The 18,669-nt window shown below is 46.2% G+C and overlaps 1 long non-coding RNA gene across 1 annotated transcript; it reads right to left on the bottom strand.

Annotated features, from left to right (window-relative positions):
- Positions 1 to 4,693: 4,693 nt before the first annotated feature.
- Positions 4,694 to 16,742, bottom strand: LOC307223318. The gene is made up of 4 exons (XR_013842073.1): positions 16,670 to 16,742; positions 12,060 to 12,126; positions 6,117 to 6,246; positions 4,694 to 4,911 (listed from the first exon to the last, which is right to left on the bottom strand). It is a non-coding gene; the product is annotated as an uncharacterized lncRNA (long non-coding RNA).
- Positions 16,743 to 18,669: the final 1,927 nt, after the last annotated feature.

The following is an 18,669-nucleotide window of genomic DNA, read 5'->3' on the forward strand; positions in this document are numbered from 1 at the left end:
CGGTTTGAATCCCCACGACAGGGTGAGCTCCTGTTCCTCGGTCCCAGCTCCTGCCAACCTAGCAGTTTGAAAGCACACCAAAAAGTGCAAGTAGATAAATAGGTACCACTCTGGTGGGAAGGTAAATGGCGTTTCCGTGCGCTGTTCTGGTCTCGGTGTTCTGTTGCACCAGAAGTCATGCTGGCCACATGATCCGGAAAAACTGTCTGTGGACAAACGCTGGCTCCCTCAGCCTGTAAAGCGAGATGAGCGCCGCAACCTCAGAGTCATCTGCGACTGAACCTAATTGTCAGGGGTTCTTTACCTTTTTAAGATTTCATGGAGCAGCTCATTGGCGAAGAACAGGCAAAAGCTCCTAGGTACAAGCTCCCAAGTCCTCTCAGCTAAAAAGGCTGCAAAAGACCTTTCTCTGCCCCAGCCCTCAAAGAGCTCTTGCTAGTCAGTACCAACACTGCTGGGCTAGGGATCAACAAACAAATCTGTCTTAGTAAAAGTCAGCTTTGTATGCTCGTCAGCAATTCAGTTTCGTGGTGAGAGATGGCATTACGGCTTCTTCGGGAAAAGCCCTCTGGTCCAACTCCCCCAATACTGGCTATGCCTAGGCAGGAAGGAGAAGAGGACTGCCTGTCTCAGTGGCGCTTTGCTTTAGCATCTTATGCTGGTGTTTCAGCTATCTAAAGTCATGCCCAGAATGAGTGGGACCAGAGGTAAAAAGTGGACAGGTTACCTTCCAGCCCAACGAAACCCAGAGCCTTTTATAGACCTATCTCCCACCCAGGGAGGCAAGAGACTAGGAGGACGCATGCACCCCATCCTTCCGCCCCAGAGAGTGCAGAGCTGGGTTGGTGAACATTTATTTTACATCTTAGACCTTATAATTCTCATAACACTGTGAAACCAGCTCTCTTCATGTTTAGGACTATTATGCAACTTGAACGAGGATAAAGCTTCATGGCTGCCAGCTAGGAAGGCTGTATCCTTCCTCTCCCATCACAGGCAGTGATGCCTCTGAATTCCAGTTGCCAGAAACCACAGGAGGGAGCAAGGCTCATGCGCTCAGATCCTGCTTGTGGCCTTTCCAGAGGCACCTGCTTGGCCATCGTGAGAAGGGGACCCTGGCCCAGTTGGGCCACTGGCCTGTTCCAGCAGACGTTCCTCGTGTTCTTAGTTCATGGAATAAGGAATTTGTGGCATGTCCAAATGCCACCCTCGGATGCATTTGCAATCTCTTGCTCTTTGCAAATGGCAAAAGGGCCCATCTTGAGCTGCTTGGCACAGGGCTAATTTATTTTTGCAGGGATAAATGCTTTTAAATGAGCAGCTGCTGCTTGTTTTGCCCACACAATGATTTGCCAACTTGCTTCTTGGTGTCAGTATCATTCACGCTTGGCTTCTGTTTCGACAAACAGACGTTTTGCTTTTAATTTCTTTTTTCCTTGAGTTTTGTGGGAAATAAAAAACCTAGACCAACTTAAAACAAATGAAGAAACAAAAACCCAACACAGCAAATGTGTTTTCTGTAATCGGTTTGAGGAGATGATAAAATTGGGTTTCAATTTACTGGTTGTTCTAAATTGAGTTTTGATGAAGACTTCTTTTCATTGCCTCTGCCTTTGCAGATGTTCTTTTCCCACTTACATTTGATTCTGACCTTGCTACCAGCCCATCTCCTCACCTGATGTCCTCAGCTGCCACATTTTGAAGTGTGTGTTGTGTAGGTAGGGCTGCTGCAAATTTCCCCCCTCCAATCTGTCTTAGGGCAGGTGAAGGGATGAAAATACTTGAATGTGTTTGTGGGGAGAGGGAAAGGTAGGCTGCCAGTTGGGTTTACCTCAGTTAAGTAGAGTGGCAAGCTGCGCAGGCAGTTCTGGCACTTGGAATGTTTGTGAACATTCCTGTCCTCCTCCTCTCCCTTTGGGCTCTCCTCACTGGTCCCAAACCAGGCAATCCTCTGGCAGGAAAACAACAACATTCCAAGTAGCTTCTACATTGAAGGTTGGAGCTCAGTGTCCCAGACTTTGGTGGTACCAGCAAAAAAAAAAGGCAAGAAAAGAAGAAGCAAAAAAGCCCTGCTTTCAACTGTCCCTTGTCCTTCTCCCCAACCGTCAGGTGAGAGAGTGGGACCCACCCATTTGTCTTCTGACACAGATTTATTTCCTTTGTTGCCCTAATGACACATACTTAGGCCTTTACCCAGAAGCTGGTCTGGCTATTCCAAAAATTGAATCTTTGCTGGATCCAGGAATTAGAAGGTTCTGACAAGTCAGGGGAATGCCAGAGTGGACAAGGATGGCATGAAAGGCAAGGGGGCTTCCATGGAAACAAACACGGAAGTCCTACCTAAATGAGAGAAAGGAGGGGGAGCTCATTATGCAGTCAAAACAGAAGCATCATTTTATAATTTCCCTCATTGCTCAGGAAAAAAGTGAAAAACACAGAGTTGTGGGAATATGAGATTGGCTGCCCCCCCCCATTGTTACATACGAAAGGAGTTGGCGTGGGATTTTCAAAGCTTAGAAACATGGCTTGGAGGGGTCTTATAGAACTTATATTCACATGCCTCTTTATCCAGCACAGCTTTGCACAAATGCCACCACACCTAACAATAAAAGAAAATCAGTTACTGGTACCTTCCAAAACTTGCAGGAGTCTTTTAAGGAGACGTGCTGTGATTTAGCAAAAGGGTTTTTTTTTTTGTGAAATTTCTCTCATAAAGTAGCTAATAGCTTGGGAATCCAATTCAGTGTAGCAGATTCTTGCATTCCTGTGAGTATGTATGTGTGATGCGGAAGACAGACTTTAGTATGCTAAATAGTGGGCAGTAAACGTCCTTGCAAAATTGAGCCAGCAAGATAGCAGGGAGATTCCTGGTGGGAAGAATCAAATACTGCAAGATAAGCCTCTGGTACTGAAAGCAGCCCTGGTCTTATTAAACTCTGTGCTTCTTCCCAATAAATCTCACTTGGTGGATCTGGAGCTTATTCCTGGCTTTGAGGATTTCAGCTTGGACCAATATGTGGGATAACCAACCTCATATAACCAACATGCTTAAGTCTAATTAAGGTAGAAGTGGTTCATACTATAGGATAAGCTGTCCTGCCAGACGTAGCTATGTCATGTCCCTTCCCTTGGGGGGAAATAGGTAACCAAGCCTGTTGTTCCCCTCCAGTCTACCTGAGAAGCTCAACAAGCTCAGCTACATGGCTTTCACCAGCCACTCTTGAGTTCCTCCGCCAATAATCTAGGAACTTTAACCACTTTTATAACAAAGCTAGTTAGTACCTGGGGCAGCCATTTGCCGCGGACAGCAGATCCACCCCTACCTCTGCCACTGTGCCGCTGCCAGTCCTTGACATTGTGCCCTTGCCGCTGTTTCCTGGTGGCAGCCTGGGGTGCAGGTGAAGGCACCGTTGTGGTACCTTTTGAATGTCATGTGTCAAGCAAGAGAGGCAGCTCCCAAAATAAAGTCCCTTTACAACATTCTCTGACGATAATGAGACATGTTACCGGAATCTTGACTAATAATTTGCTGGTTTATTATGCAATTCCTGCAGTACTCATATGCTCAGACTGTCCTTATCTAACAAGGACATTGGTTCCCGGCAGGAGTTCATGGGAAGTCACAAAGCCAAGTTTATGTCAACATTTCCCAATCACGTGTCCTCCAAATTTTTGGACCACAACTCCCGACCAACTCTCCTCAGCCTTTGCCCACAGAGCCAGTCACCGTGTTTTATTTGTTTTTATTTTACTTGAGAAAATTTATAGGCCACCTGATTGTGAGGAAACCTCTAAGTGGTTGTTGCTGTTCTTATTTCAATTTCTTACCTGCCCCTCACCACAAGGTCCAAATTGTAACCCCTTAAAAATAAAATATTTAAAACAGTTAAAAACAAGTTAAGAGTCGAGACAGATTAGGGATTCTGCTGGTTTACTACCTCCTTGCCTGAACTGGTCTTGAAGGCGGTGCTGAGGTCTCCCAGACTGCTCGTTTTGGTGAACTTTTGCATCCATGCTGAGGTGACTGGCTGTAGGGAGGCTCGGGACTTCATGGCTGCCATGACGGCCATGGGGTTGTCCCGACATGTCATTGGCCGTTGGGCAGGTCACACTCTGGCAGGCCACACATGTGGCAGGTCACACTCTGGACCTTGTTTTCTCAGCTGGGGAAGAGGGTGATCTGAAATTGGGGGACATTGACATCAGTCCCTTGCATGCCAAGATCCTGTGACCCTGCAGTTCCCTAATGGGTGAATAACCAGACAAGACAACAGCATATGGGTTTTATGGCTTTGAATAGGCCACAACTTTATTGGTTTAAAAATTCTGAAGCTGGTCAAATGCTACCATTACCCAGCTTGGCACAAAAGAAACCTCAACTAACGGTGATGAAAACTATTTGTCAACTCAGATCTGAGGCACTGTTAATGGGTGGCTACCTAGATTGGATGGTTGAGAGGTTGCCTGCTCTTGACGGGGTTACACAGGTTTGTGGAGAGTCCAAGGGCTAGACAGTGAGGACGAAGACATTTGACCACCCTGCCCCCCAGGCTGAAGTCCCCATGCCTGACACTGGTTAAAGTGGGGTGAGGGTTGGTTACTGCAAAAGAAAGCGTTATGCCAACAGAACCCCCAGTCAGCAGAGGCCTCTCTCCATTTCACTCAGTGGAAATAAAGATGTCCTTTCATTAGCTATGGATTTTATTTTTTATTTTTTTTAAAGGTCAGAGACAGAGGGGTGTGTAACTCCTCAGTAGTATTCCAGTCCTCATGTGTGACAGGAGCACAAAACGGGTTTGTTAAGGTTTGTCACATGGCTTGGAGGGGTCGTCTTGCTTATAGTATCTGTATTTGCATGTTTGGAGATCAAGAACTCCTGTGCATCCCTCAACGCGTACAATGCCACCATATCTGAAAAAAATCACACAGAGAATCATAGAATTGTAAAGTTGAAAGGGACTCCAAGGGTCATCTAGTCTAACCCCCTGCAAGGCAGGAATCTCAGCTCAAGCATCCACTGCAGATGGCCACCCAGCCTCTGATTAAAAACCACCAAGGAAAGCGAGTCCACAACCTCCTGAGGGAGATTTTTCCAGTCAAACAGCTCTTACTGGCAGAAAATTCTTCCTGATGTTTAGTCAGAATCTCATTTCTTGTAACTTGACTCCATCTTCCATGTGACAGTCCTTTAGATATTTGAAGATGGCTACCATATCTCCTCTTAGTCTCCACTTTCCCAGTTTAACCATACACACAACTCCCTTAACCAGCCTTCCTCATAGGGCTTGGTTTCCAGACCCTTGATCATCTTGGTCGCCCTCCTCTGCACACCTTCCAGCTTGTCAATATCCTTCTTAAATTGTGTTGTCCAGAACTGGACACAGTATTCCAGGTGTGGTCTAACCAAGGAAGAATACAGTGGTATTATTACTTCCCTTGATCAGTACACCCTACTTCTGTTGATGCAGCCTAGAATAGCATTAGCTTTTTTGCTGTTGCATCACACTGTTGAGTCATGTTAAAATTGGGGTCTACTAAGACCCCTAGATCCTTTTCCTACGCACTACTGGCAAGCCAGGGGTCCTCCATTTTCTACTGATGCATCTGATTATTCCTTACATTTGTCCTTTACACATGTGTAAAGTGAACTTATCTTAATTTGTAGCAGCCATTTGGGGAACTGTGTGGCATAATAATAATAATAATAATAATAATAATAATAATAATAATGAGTCTCCCCAGCCACTCTTGCTCGCTCCCAATCAAGTGTTAAAAACAATAAAGCATTAAATATTAAAAACTTCCCTAAACAGGGCTGCCTTCAGATGTCTTTTAAAGATAGGATAGCTGCTTATTTCCTTCACATCTGAAGGGAGGGTGTTCCACTACCGAGAAGGCCCTCTGTCTGGTTCCCTGTCATCTCATTTCTCGCAATGAGGGAACCGCCAGAAGGCCCTCATCACTGGATCTCAGTGTCATTACAACACAAGTGACAGCCACCAGCTGCCTCTAGACTCTGTCTGCTTTCATTCCTTACCTGCAGAGCAGGTAAAGAGTCAGCTGCCACTGCTATTGTTTTGGGGACAACACTTTCAAAGTGGTAAATAACTCTATACCTGGCACAGCACCGCATCTCATTTGGATGGCAGCCACACTCCATGCACTCAGCTGTATTCCATGTAGACCCAAATGGATGTCTCTTCCCATCATATGCATCAGTACATCCAGCTGGAGTCACATTTGGGTCTATGAAGAAGAAGAAAATACCCTTTTAGTTTTATCTGCAGTTGTGCCAAAATCACCAAATATCAGCAAAGTCCAGTCCCTGAAATCAGGGGTTTATCTTGGACACTGCCACAACATGCAGTTATGAATCCACGATATAATCACTGATAGGGATGGGTGCACCTGTCAGATTTGGTTTGCATGATATCTGCAGCTGGTTCAGAGAGAGACAAAATAATGGACACAGGAAACTGGTATTAGGTAGAATTAGGCCACAACTTTATTGATTACATGCAACAGTAGGTTTGGCTAAGGCACTGGGCATGCATCCAGTATCAGACAACCCACATCATGCTACTTGAGAGGAACCCAGTGAGGTCAGCCCTGTGCTGGGGAGTCACCCCCCACATGGATTGGGTGCTATGACCCTGCCCAGACTGCCTTTGGGAGAGGGGTATTGGCCTATTGGTCCCCCAGTGGACGCCCGGACAGAGTAACTCCTCCCGGACCCGTCTAATGGGGGAGCCCAGTGACTAAGGATCTAGTCCAATGCTTTATCTGCCCAATTTGTGACAGTTGCTATGAGGCAAGCAAAAACCTGCAAGCCGGTCAATTTGCTTGCAAGAGAAAATTCCTCCCTGGCCCGAATATGGTGACTGAGTAAACCATAGCAAAGTCCATACACAAACTCGCTCGCTCCCCCAATGGGTGTGCCCTACAGACTGGGTGCGTGCATAGAAAATCTCGTGACAGTCAGTGAAGAGGGTGGCTTGCAGCTCCCCTCGTGCACGTGCCATAGTGCGAAAGCTTGATTGTAAATTTCTTTCAAATCAAAACTATTTTGATCTGTTGTTGCGGGACCCCTAAAAGGCATGGGGCTCATAGGCCAGTGCCTACCCTGCCTATTTGGTAATCTGGCACTGAAAATTTGGTATGTTGTAAACTACTTAAAGACTATTTTAAGTACCTAGCAACATATAGTTATATTTAAATAAACAAGTGATGGAGTCATAGCTCAGTGGCAGAGCACCTGCTTTGCATGCAGCCGAATCCTCAGCATCTTGACTGAAAGGCTGGAGAGTCGTTGTATTAAGCGCCACAGTACTGAGTTGGGTGGACCAGTGGTCTGACTTGATATAAAAGAGCTTCACCACATCAAGCAGTTGGTCCCTTACCTTTCCCGCCCTGACCTGGCCACAGTGATCCATGCGACGGTCACCTCCAGGCTTGACTACTGTAATTTGCTCTACGCGGGGCTGCCCTTGAAGCTGTCCCTGAAACTCCAGCGGGTGCAGAATGCTGCAGCGAGGCTCCTCACGGGGTCTCTGCCATGGGAGCATATTCACCCAGTGCTTTTCAAGCTGCACTGGCTCCCGGTGGAGTACAGGGTCAGATTTAAGGTGCTGCTTTTGACCTTTAAAGCCCTTCACGGCCTAGGACCCTCGTACCTACGGGACCGCCTCTCCTGGTATGCCCCATGGAGGTCCTTAAGGTCCATTTATAGCAACACTCTAGGGGTCCCGGGCCCTAAGGAAGTTAGATTAGCCTCAACCAGAGCCAGGGCCTTCTCAACACTGGCTCCGGCCTGGTGGAACGCTCTGCCTCATGAGACAGGGCCCTGCGGGATCTGATTTCTTTCCGCAGGGCCTGTAAGACAGAATTGTTCCACCTGGCTTAGAATCAGTTTGTTTGTCTCCCCCCTTTTCTTTTTCCTTTCTCCTCCTATGATGAGTGTCAGGGAACTGCCATCAGTACTGGAGGGGGAGCGCAAAAGCCAGAGGGATTCCAGAGAGCGTCCCGGGATCGTGAGAAGCAGCCCATCTTCTGGGGAAGAGAATCAGCGTAGCACCAGTGGAGAAGGGGGGCAGGTGGGGGAAGTGGCAAGGCGGTCCCATGACTCCTTGCCTGGGACCAGCGGGGAGAGTAGGGGTCCTCCATTGCCCATGCCCTCCCTGCGCAGAAGGCTTTCGCGCAGAGAGGGTAGGCGGAGACTAGGCGTGAAAGAGCTTCTTTGCTGGAAGAAGTTTAAGAAACGCCCACTGACGGATTCTGCCAGTGACTGAGTTAGCCACGGGTGAGTGGCTGTCGGGACAGAGGAGGTTCACTTTGGCAGCCCAGCCAGGTGTTTGCACCCAGCCAGGGAGATAGGCACCTGCTTACGCACGAGCAACCCCTTAGAACCATTACAATGAGATTGCTCCCTAATTGTTTTAATGTTGTATCTTCTTTTTTTTTTTTTTTGCCGTGCCATCATTCTTTTTATTAATTGATTCCATAAAAGAAAGTAAAAACTAACACATGTATAGAAAAGTCAGAATACAGAAAATAAAGAAAAAGAAGAATTACAGAAAAAAGGTAAATAAAAAATACATAAACTTATAATTTTCCCATTGACATTATTACATATCCATCCCTTTCAAGACTTCCTTCAGCTTGTCCATAAATCATTCGAAGCAATAATCAAATTCACACGTTTCTCTGCTTATATTGTCATTGTGCCTATCTCTGTCTCCTATTTGCTTTAAACAATAACTCATAGTCTTTCACAGTGCGTCTCTGAATCCCTTTAGCGTTGTTTGTCCCTCACTAATACATTCCAGATAATCCACGTACTTTCCCCAATCCTTGATGAACACTTGGTCTCTTACATACCTAATTTTTCCTGTTAATTTATCCAGGTCTGCGTAGTCCAACAGCTTAGATCTCCACTCCTCCACCGTTGGTATTTCCTGCTGTTTCCACTTTTGGGCTAGTACTACCCTTGCTGCTGCCACTGCATAGTATACTATTCTACGGTCTTCTTTTTTAATCTCTTGCCCTAATATCCCTAGCAGGAAAATTTCTGATTTCTTTCTGAACGTATATTTTAAAATCTTCTTTAATTCAATGTATATTTTCTCCCAGAACTGTTTCACTCTTCCACACTCCCACCACATGTGGTAGAAGGAGCCCTCCTCATCTTTACACTTCCAACACTTCTTATCCGTCTTATACATTTTTGATAATTTTATCGGTGTTAGATACCACCTATAAAACATCTTCATGACATTTTCCTTTATCGTTATACACGCTGTAAAGTTTAGCCCCTCCTTCCAAAGCTCTTCCCAGTCTTCAAATTGTATGCTATGACCTACATCCCTTGCCCAGCAGATCATCACTGATTTGACTTCCTCATCACCTAAGTTCCAGTCTAGCAGCATCCTATACATCTTAGATATAATTTTCACTTCATTATTTATTATCTCCGTTTGGAATTTGGAATCTTTTTCTGCATAGCCTCTTTCTTTAATATCTTTACTGTACATCTGATTTACCTGGATATGGTGTAGCCAGTCATAGACATACTCCTTTACTTGTTCATACGGCTTTAGCTTCCATTTCCCATCAACCTTGGTTAGCAACTGGCTATATGTTGCCCAGTTGCTTCTCATATTAATAGCCTTTATGCTCATTACTTCAAGAGGTGATAGCCAATGTGGTGTTTTCGGCTCTAACAGATTTTTGTATTTTTCCCATACTTCAATTAATGGGCCTCTAAAAATATGATTTTCAAATCCCTTATGTACTTTCCTTTTGTTCTTCCATAAATAGGCATGCCAGCCGAATCTATTGTCGAAGCCCTCTAAATCGAGTAGCTCCGTGTTCACCAACTTTACCCAGTCCTTTATCCAGCAAAGGCATGAAGCCTCGTAGTACAGCTTCAAATCTGGCAGGGCAAAGCCCCCCCCTTTCCTTTATATCTGTCAATAATTTAAACTGAATTCTAGGTTTTTTGCCCTGCCATATGTATCTTGAGAGTATTCTTTGCCAGTCTTTAAAGATTCGGCTCCCCTTAATTATAGGGATGGTTGGAATAAGAACATGAGTCTTTATAAGACATTCATCTTAATTGTATTAATCCTTCCCCAGAATGACAGTTTCAGCCCTCCCCATTTTTCCAGATCTTTCCTTATGTCCTTCCACATCGGCTCGTAATTGTTTTTGAATAAGTCTATACTTTTAGATGTTAACCAAATACCAAGGTATTTGACTTTTTTGACTATCTCTATCTGTGAATGCTGTTGGATGATTTCTATTGTTTTTGGATCCACATTTTTACCTATCATTTTCGTTTTTGTCTTGTTTAACTTAAAGCCTGCTATTTCTCCAAATTCTTCTATTTCCTTTAATATTTCTTCTATTGCAGTTGTTGGTTCTTCTGTCATTATTACTACATCATCAGCAAAAGCTTTAGTCTTGTACACGTTCTGTCCTAGTGTTACTCCATTTATTTTCCCATTTTGTCTTATTGAATTCAAGAGTACTTCTAAAACTATTATAAATAGTAGCGGGGAGAGTGGGCAGCCCTGTCTTGTACCCTTCTGTATCCTTATCTCTTCTGTCACCATGCTATTTATAATCAATTTGGCCTTCTGCTCTGTATATATTGCTTTTACCCCATTAAAGAAATCATTGCCCACATCCATATGTTCTAGATTTTTCAGCATAAAGTCCCAAATCACATTATCGAATGCCTTCTCGGCATCCACAAACATCATAATGACTTGTTTATCAATCCTAACAGATAAATATTCTAACATGTTAATTATGCTTCTTGTGTTGTCTCTCATCTGCCGCCCTGGCAGGAATCCCGTCTGATCCTTATGAATAATTTCTGATAACAACTTTTTCAACCTTCTTGCTAGGATTCCTGCAAATATTTTGTAGTCTGTATTTAGCAGTGAAATTGGTCTATAATTTTTAACTTGAGTTGGATCTGCATCTTGTTTGGGGATAAACGCAATATATGCTTCTTTCCATGTCCCAGGGATTTCTCCTTTCTTTAAGATGTTATTCATAGTCTCCTTCAGTGGTCCCACTAAGATAGATTTCATCTCTTTATAATAACCAGCGGTAAATCCGTCAGGACCTGGTGCTTTGCCTCTCTTTAAATCTTTGATTATTTCTTCTATCTCCTCATTTCCAATTGGTGTATTCAATCTTTGCTTATCCTCTGTCGGGATTTTCTGCACCTTTTTATCCTTCAGAAATCTTTCTATTCTCCTTAAACCTACTCTCTCTTTATCCTTGTACAGACTTCTATAGTAGTTGACAAACTCACTCCTGATTTCTTTGGGATCTGTTCTTTCTCTCCCCCCCCCACTATTATTTTGTTCAGAAGGGTTTGGGGGGGTCTCCGCGCCCTGGAGTTGCCCCCTATCCTTCAAAATAGCTTGAGTTCTCCCTCCCGGTGAGAACCCTGCTTGCGCTGGGATCGCGGTGCACCGGAAGTCTCTATAGCACGACCTGTGTTGACCGAAAACCGGTACCATGTTGTATCTTAATCTTTTAAATTGTATTTTAACCAACTTGTTTTTATTATTGGTTGTTAGCCGCCCTGAGCCCGGTCTTGGCTGGGGAGGGTGGGGCATAAATAAAAATTTATTATTATTATTATTATTATTATTATTATTCCCATATGTTCTGTCTGTGGCTCTGGCCATGTGCAGAAACTGAAGGATGTTGCTGGAGTGCCTTCCTGAACAAAAGTCGTTCAAGGGAGCACAGCACAGCACATATTTTTAATTTTCCATCCACCTTATGATAGGATAGACTCAATCAACGCTATGGTTTTTATTCTGGTTTAACAGGGTCCCCCTTCCTAGACAACTTCAACAAAATATTGTTCTGACGGGAAGGTACTTGGGATCTACGGTTCCCAGGATTCTGCAATGGAAGCCATATAGCTGGTACAATCATGGTCTAAGTCTATAGTATGGCTATACCCATAACCTCAGTCTGCCACAACCAAAAACACGTTTGTAGCATAAAATAATAGGCTTTGGCAACATTACCTATTGAGCACATTCCATTGCACAAGGCCAGTGAGAAACAGATGATGATGATGCTCAGTAGGACTTTCTGAAAAAGAAGAACAAAAGGTGGAGGGGATCACCCAGGGAAGTCTCTGCCTTCAATTCTGTTTCTTTAAAGGCTTTGTGACCATTTCCATCATCTTAAAAAATGAAAACATAAGAAAAACCATACATTTAAAGCACCATGAAAGACACTTGAGTCTCTTTGTAGCTCCAGTTTATTTCATTTCCCTCAGCATTCCCCTAAATGTTAATTTCCACAATATATTTGATGTAAAAGCCGCTTCCACAAAAATAATGGAATATAACACATGTCTATGGGTCTAAACCACTGAGCCTCTTGGACTTGCCGATCAGAAGGTCGGCGGTTCAAATCCCTGCGATGGGGTGAGCTCCAGTTGCTCTGTCCCAGCTTCTGCCAACCTAGCAGTTCGAAAGCACGCCAGTGGAAGTAGATAAATAGGTATTGCTCCAGCGGGAAGGTAAACGGCGTTTCCGTGCACTGTTCAGGTTTCGGTGTTTCGTTGCACCAGAAGCAGCTTAGTCATGCTGGCCACATGGCCCAGAAAAACTGTCTGTGGACAAACACCGGCTCCCTTGGCTGTAAAGTGAGTTGAGCGCCGCAACCTCAGAGTCATCTGCGACTGGACTGCACTGTTGGGGGTCCTTTACTTTTTTAAAAACACATGTCTAGCAATCATTTCTGTGTTATTTGATAACAGAAAAAATCCATTTCCAGCCCTATTAACCTGGAAAATCACGGGAGAAAAGTGATGAGATTTGGGGTGGAATATCAGCGCACAATTTTTTCCTGCTGTTTTCAGGGGGGAAGAGAAGCATGAAGGTGTGTACAGCATGATGACATTGACCAATGAGGTCTGTTCTTGTGTTACACCACGGCCATTGGTGTGAATGAACTATAGTGCACTGTCAAAGAGCCACTGTTCCATATCACAACAGGCACTGCAGTGTGAAAGGTACATTAGAAAAAAGAAGCAGGAACATTATAATCAGGAATACTAGCACAATATTCAGCACGCCTGAATGTACCCTGTGTTGTATGGTAGTGGAGGGTGTGCGTGTTGTGTTCCATTGGTGTTGTGGTGGTGACACTTGCCCTTCTTCTGCTAGGAAATGCTCTGCAGGGGAGGGGGCAACACAAATGCAGGGGGAAAATGCTATGAGAAAAGTGTAAGAAACAAGCAAGAGTATTACAGCTTATCCACATTTACCTTTTGCCTAACTCTTTCCAGGCACAGGTCTGTTTGCTGTGATTCCACTTTAAAGATCGGGTGTGTGTTTTTTTTTGGTGGGTGGTGTTTGGACATGGAGCTCTAAAGCACAGACTGTGCCTGGAAAGAGCAGAGGAAAAGTAAAGGTGGATAAGTCTTCAGATAACCCTGGAGTCTGAGAAAGTCTCAGCAATTGAGGTACACAATCCTTATAATTCTGAATGCCTTTGCACACACCCTCTCCACACCTCAAATCCCCCTTTCCACCATTTAAACCTAATCTAGATTAAAGAAAAAAATGTGTACCAACCGTCCCCAAAGCATTCCACTTACCATCTTGGTTTTTCAATGAGCTGCTGGCCAACTCTTATTGGGGTTGGAGGAAAGCGCTCTGGTGTCCCTAAGGTAAGTCTGTGGAGAATTCCATACCCGCTTTTATAGAAATGGGAAGGAGGTGGGGCAAAATGAGAGGGATGGAGGTCCTAACGGGGGAAGGAAATGCTTGCCAGGAAGGAAACATTTGCTTCTGATGACATAAATGTTTACAAGAACAGCCTGGAGAGTTCTACGTCTTCCGGAGATATTCATTGATAAGTGCAGTTCAGAACCAGAACTGGGAACAGGAAAATCATGTTAAATGTTATTAGACCAGGATAGATAGTGTTGAGTTCTGCAAGAGATATGGCTCTTGTCAGAGCTGCCTCTAGGTCCCAGCTCACAGAGGACCAACGCCAGACTGTCGTTATGTACAAAAGTCTGTATTGAGGTTTAGTTTCCATTTCAAAGCCGCAGCGCGCAGCTCTACGTCTTAAAGCCTAGACCGGCGAAGTACCGTCTGAGTCTCCTCCCCTATGACACCAGTTTAAGATCCTAGCCCGGCTCCACCTTTTACGCTGCTCTCTCCTCCTCTGGGTCCTCCTGCCCGCTGGGGCATTGCCCTTTCTGGACTCTTCCGACGCTGAGTCGCTTAGCTCCTCCCCCTCCCTCCGGCGGGCTTTAGGACCCGGTTCCCAATCCTCATTCTCTGCTGTCCCGCGCTCCTGTACATTTGAACTTGCCTCTCGCGCCAACCCAGTGACCTTCCTCCTGACCGTTACACTACTTCTGTCACTGCTTCCCTCTTCCGGGATACTGGCCGGATCTGCCCTCCCCTCCGTTGTCTGACTCTCCGATGGAGGTGTGGTCAGCCCTGCCTTATCTTCTCTCCCTGGTGGGGAATGCACTGTCCCTGATCCTTGGGACTCTTCCCCCCCACTCTGCTCTGGTGGGGAAGCTGGTCCTGATTTCCAACTACTGCTCTGGGAGTCCCTGCTGCCCCCTTGCTCCTGGGACGTTCCCCTTGGGAACCCCCTACCCCTGGCCACTGGCGCCCCCTTCTGTGAATCTTCCGATTCGCTGGAGAGGCTCATGGAATCCCTCGGTTCACTGTCCTCTTCTCCTACGCTCCCCTCGGATTCTTCCCCTTCGCTCTCCATCTCCTCTCTTCCCTGTGCCTCTGCTCCTGAACCCCTGACAGCTCTAGATATTTGTCTTTACAGCCTCACCTCAAGAAGGATACTGTACAAAAAGGCCAGCAAAATGAACAAGGGGGTGGAGCAAAGTGGAGAAAGTAAAGTTTTTATCTCTCATAACACTAGTACTTGTGGACATCTCCTACGTTGCCAGGAGAGAGTTGGCCAGGTAAGGGGAGGGATCGACCAGCCCACCCAACAGTGGGCAGAACTTGCCTGGGAGTTCTCAGTCGGCTCCAGAGCTTCTCCCACCCTACCCACCCTCAGTTAAGCCTTCTTTTGCAGGTTAACCTCTTGTCCATAGGTACGCAGGCGCTGCTACATTATGGTCGCTGTTGAAGGGCCGGAAAGGAATTTTCCTGCATTGGCAGATTTTGCTTTCCCTGTAGCAAAATGTCACAACTTTGGCGGTTTCAGGTCTCGAGCGGAATCCTTTAGTCTGTCTTCCCTAAATGGGGGGGGGGGGGGAGCGGCGCCGATCCCAGGGTTCCCCGTTAAAGGGGTTGTTTTGAGGGGAGGCATTGGCCATACGCTGTTAGGTTGTCATTGCTCTCCTCCTGCTACGGTGGCAAAATGGGGGGGGGGGGGCGGACTCTCTGCTTGAACAGATGTTCTCCAGAGCCAGCCCAATCCCCACATATTCTGGATAACCCTGATGTTCCCCAGATCCCTGGCCGGGGACTGGGAGGAATAAAGGCCCAATGCCTAAGCCAAGGTCTCCCTACAGCTGAAGTTTTAATAAAGTTGTAGCCAAATTTTAATCCCATAACAAGTTGTCTTGAGTCATTATTCCACACAGGTGTCACCCAGGGTCGGGGGTCTCCGACTGTCCGCATAATCTAAATAAATCAGTTATTTGTGTGTGTCTCTTATCTTTTATTGAATATTTATTATCATGGATAAAAACCAGTATATTCCACTGTGACCAAAAAATTACCCCCATTCTCACCAGGAAACGCAGGCAAGGCACCTGAGGCCCACAGGTCACTTGGGTCAGCAGAGATTAAGGCCACATGAGCAGCATCCATTGAAAGCACTCAGAGGTCACTTTCACAGTCATGGTGTCCCCCAAATCATCTTGGGAAGGATGTGAAGGGTGCTGGGGGGTGTCCTAGTCCCTTCTCCAGACTTGCCTGGGAAGGGAGATGGATGGTTAAACTACTCTGGAAGTGTAGCTCGCTGAGAGGAATTGATACTACTTGTAAAAAGGTAAAGGTGGACCCCTGGCAGTTAAGTCCAGTCATGAACGACTCTGGCTTTACTGGCCGAGGGAGCTGACGTTTCTCCACAAACAGTTTTTCCGGGTCATGTGGCCAGCATGACTAAGCCACTTCCGATGAAACCAGAGCAGCGCATGGAAACACCGTTTACCTTCCCGCTGGAGCGATACCTATTTATCTACTTGCACATTGACGTGCTTTCGAACTGCTAGGTGGGCAGGAGCTGGCACCAAGCAACAGGAGCTCATCCCATTGTGGGGATTTGAACCTCTGACGTTCTGATCGGAATGCCCAAGGCTCACTGGTTTACACCACAGCGCTACCCACGTACATCTCCCAAAATATTGCTGAGGAATTCACTTCCCTGGGGTTCCAGGGAAGTGGCGTTTTCTGCCTCAGCGCAGCCGTACTCTGGTCCTGGGGGTCCATGTTTCCCTCCCTGTGTGGCCGTTGGCGCCTCTCCCTTCTTGCTAAAAAGCCCCTGACCGCAAGGTTGCTAAAGATGCCTTATGACTGAAGCATGGCAAGATCTTCTTTTCTTGCTAGAACCCCCTGACCGCAAGGTTGCTAAAGATGCCTTATGACTGAAGCATGAACAAACACAAATTTCTTCAGAAACAGATTACCTGGGAAGGTGGGACTGGCCTTCTTTGGAAGTTTTAGAACCGAGACAAGCTGGCCTGGGATTCTTTAGCTGTGCCGTCCAGAGTGGGAGAGGCAGATGCTTTCAGGACCAGTTTCTCTCTCTCTCTCTCACACACACACACACAGTTAAAGAGGCCTATGTATGTAACTACAGCGGCAAGGATTCTCTACGTTTAGAAATGGAAGGATAAGAGGACACCCTCAAAGGAAGAATGGCTGATGGAAATCCTGGAATATGCAGAGAGGGCAAACCCGAGGCAATGATTAGAGACACAAATTGAGAATCTTTTAAGGAGGACTGCTTAAAGCAGGCATGGCCACACTTGGCCCTCCAGATGTTTTGGGACTACAGTTCCCACCATCCCTGACCACTGGTCCTGTTAGCTAGGGATGGTGGGCGTTGTAGTCCCGGGACATCTGGAGGGCCAAGTTTGGCCATGCCTGGCTTAAAGGGAATGGCCATACCCAGGGCCATCTTTACCGGGGGGGGGGGGCAAGGGTGCAGAGCACCGGACGCCGAATTCTGGGGGGCACCAGGCGCCCACCGATGAAGCCACCTAAGTGCATTGTATTGAGCTGCAATGTGGCAGCGGGGTCAGCGACACTTTTGACACGACTTGCGCCGCATGCCTGCCGCTCACCAAAGCTGGGAGGAGGGGGGAGTGACAGGAAAGAGGGAGAGACAGAAAGAGAACGCGCCTATCTAGCGACGGCAGTGTGCGCAGGCTCCGGAACCTTCCCAAGAAGAACTCGTATATGTGTGCTCACAAGGGCCCTCCCAGCTCTTCTAGAAAGAAGGTTGCTCCCACAATGAAAGGCTGCCCGAGACGGTTCTCCCACGCATGCGCACAATGCCCGCCCGTCTCATCTTCCAGACACCTCCCTACGACCGTAAGCGCATGCCTGGAGTCTTTACACTTTACAAGTGTTCTTTGTCTTCTTTAGAAAAGCTGGTTTTAAACAAAAAACACAAAAAAGCCCTCCTTTTGGAGCTGCGCAGGTGTGAGCGCTATTTATCAAATGATAATAGTGACACAGGCATAATAAAAGTTAATTTGGGGGCTAAACTAAATTTGGGGGAGCTGGGCGGATCTTTGCACCCCAATGGCGCATATGCTAAAGACGGCCTTAAATAGACTGTAGTCTATTTAAGAAGTTATTTCCCATACAAGAAGACCATAGCGGGGATTGAAGTGTAAGAAAATAGCAGAACTTATTAAGAAACATGCTAAAGAGGATGAAATTGGATAATTGGGTGATAAGCATCAATGTTGGGTGAGCGGGAATCACTAGTTTTGTTGAATTGGAAAATAACTGTTAACAAAATGTAGGAAAAGAAATTTATATAGTGAGATAGTCGCCTTTGGCTGGACTGGACAGGTGTCCTTTACCTTTGTGTGTAAGGACTCCCAGAGGACTCATAAGGAGAGGGGAGAAGAGGAGGCTGAGGGAACCCTCCACAAGGGAGGGGTGAGGGGCTGCCGGCTCTGCAGGCAAGAGGTGACATAACTGGGCTCCTGAGCCCTGCAGGAGTCTGCAGAAAGAATGTAGTTGGTCAAGGGAGCTGTGGACCCAAAAAGGTTGAAAACCTCTGCTCTAGCCAATTATCCCAAACTGTCTTTGACGCTGAAAAAAAGACACAACCACAGTATAGCTCATTGACAGTGCCAGAATGAGGGTGGTGTAGGCAGTTCCCCCATCCAGGTATTAATAATAAAACCTACACTTCTACGGGTACCTACTCAAAGTTAAACCCTGGGTTATTGAGTCACCACAACTATGACATAATGCACTTGAGAGCATGCGCTAAATGGAAGGCAGGAGGAGGAAGGGTGCCAAATGAATCTTTGGGGCGCCAAATTTTGTCCTCGCTCAGGGCGCCATATTCCTAAAGTCTGCCCCTGCCATTGAGTGAGATGCCTTTTTGTGCATCTCGGCTGAGCTGAAGTTCCTCCTCCAGATGTCACTGGACTGCAACTCC

This window comes from Podarcis cretensis (genome assembly GCF_951804945.1).
Source record: "Podarcis cretensis genome assembly, chromosome: 8".
NCBI lineage: Eukaryota > Metazoa > Chordata > Lepidosauria > Squamata > Lacertidae > Podarcis > Podarcis cretensis.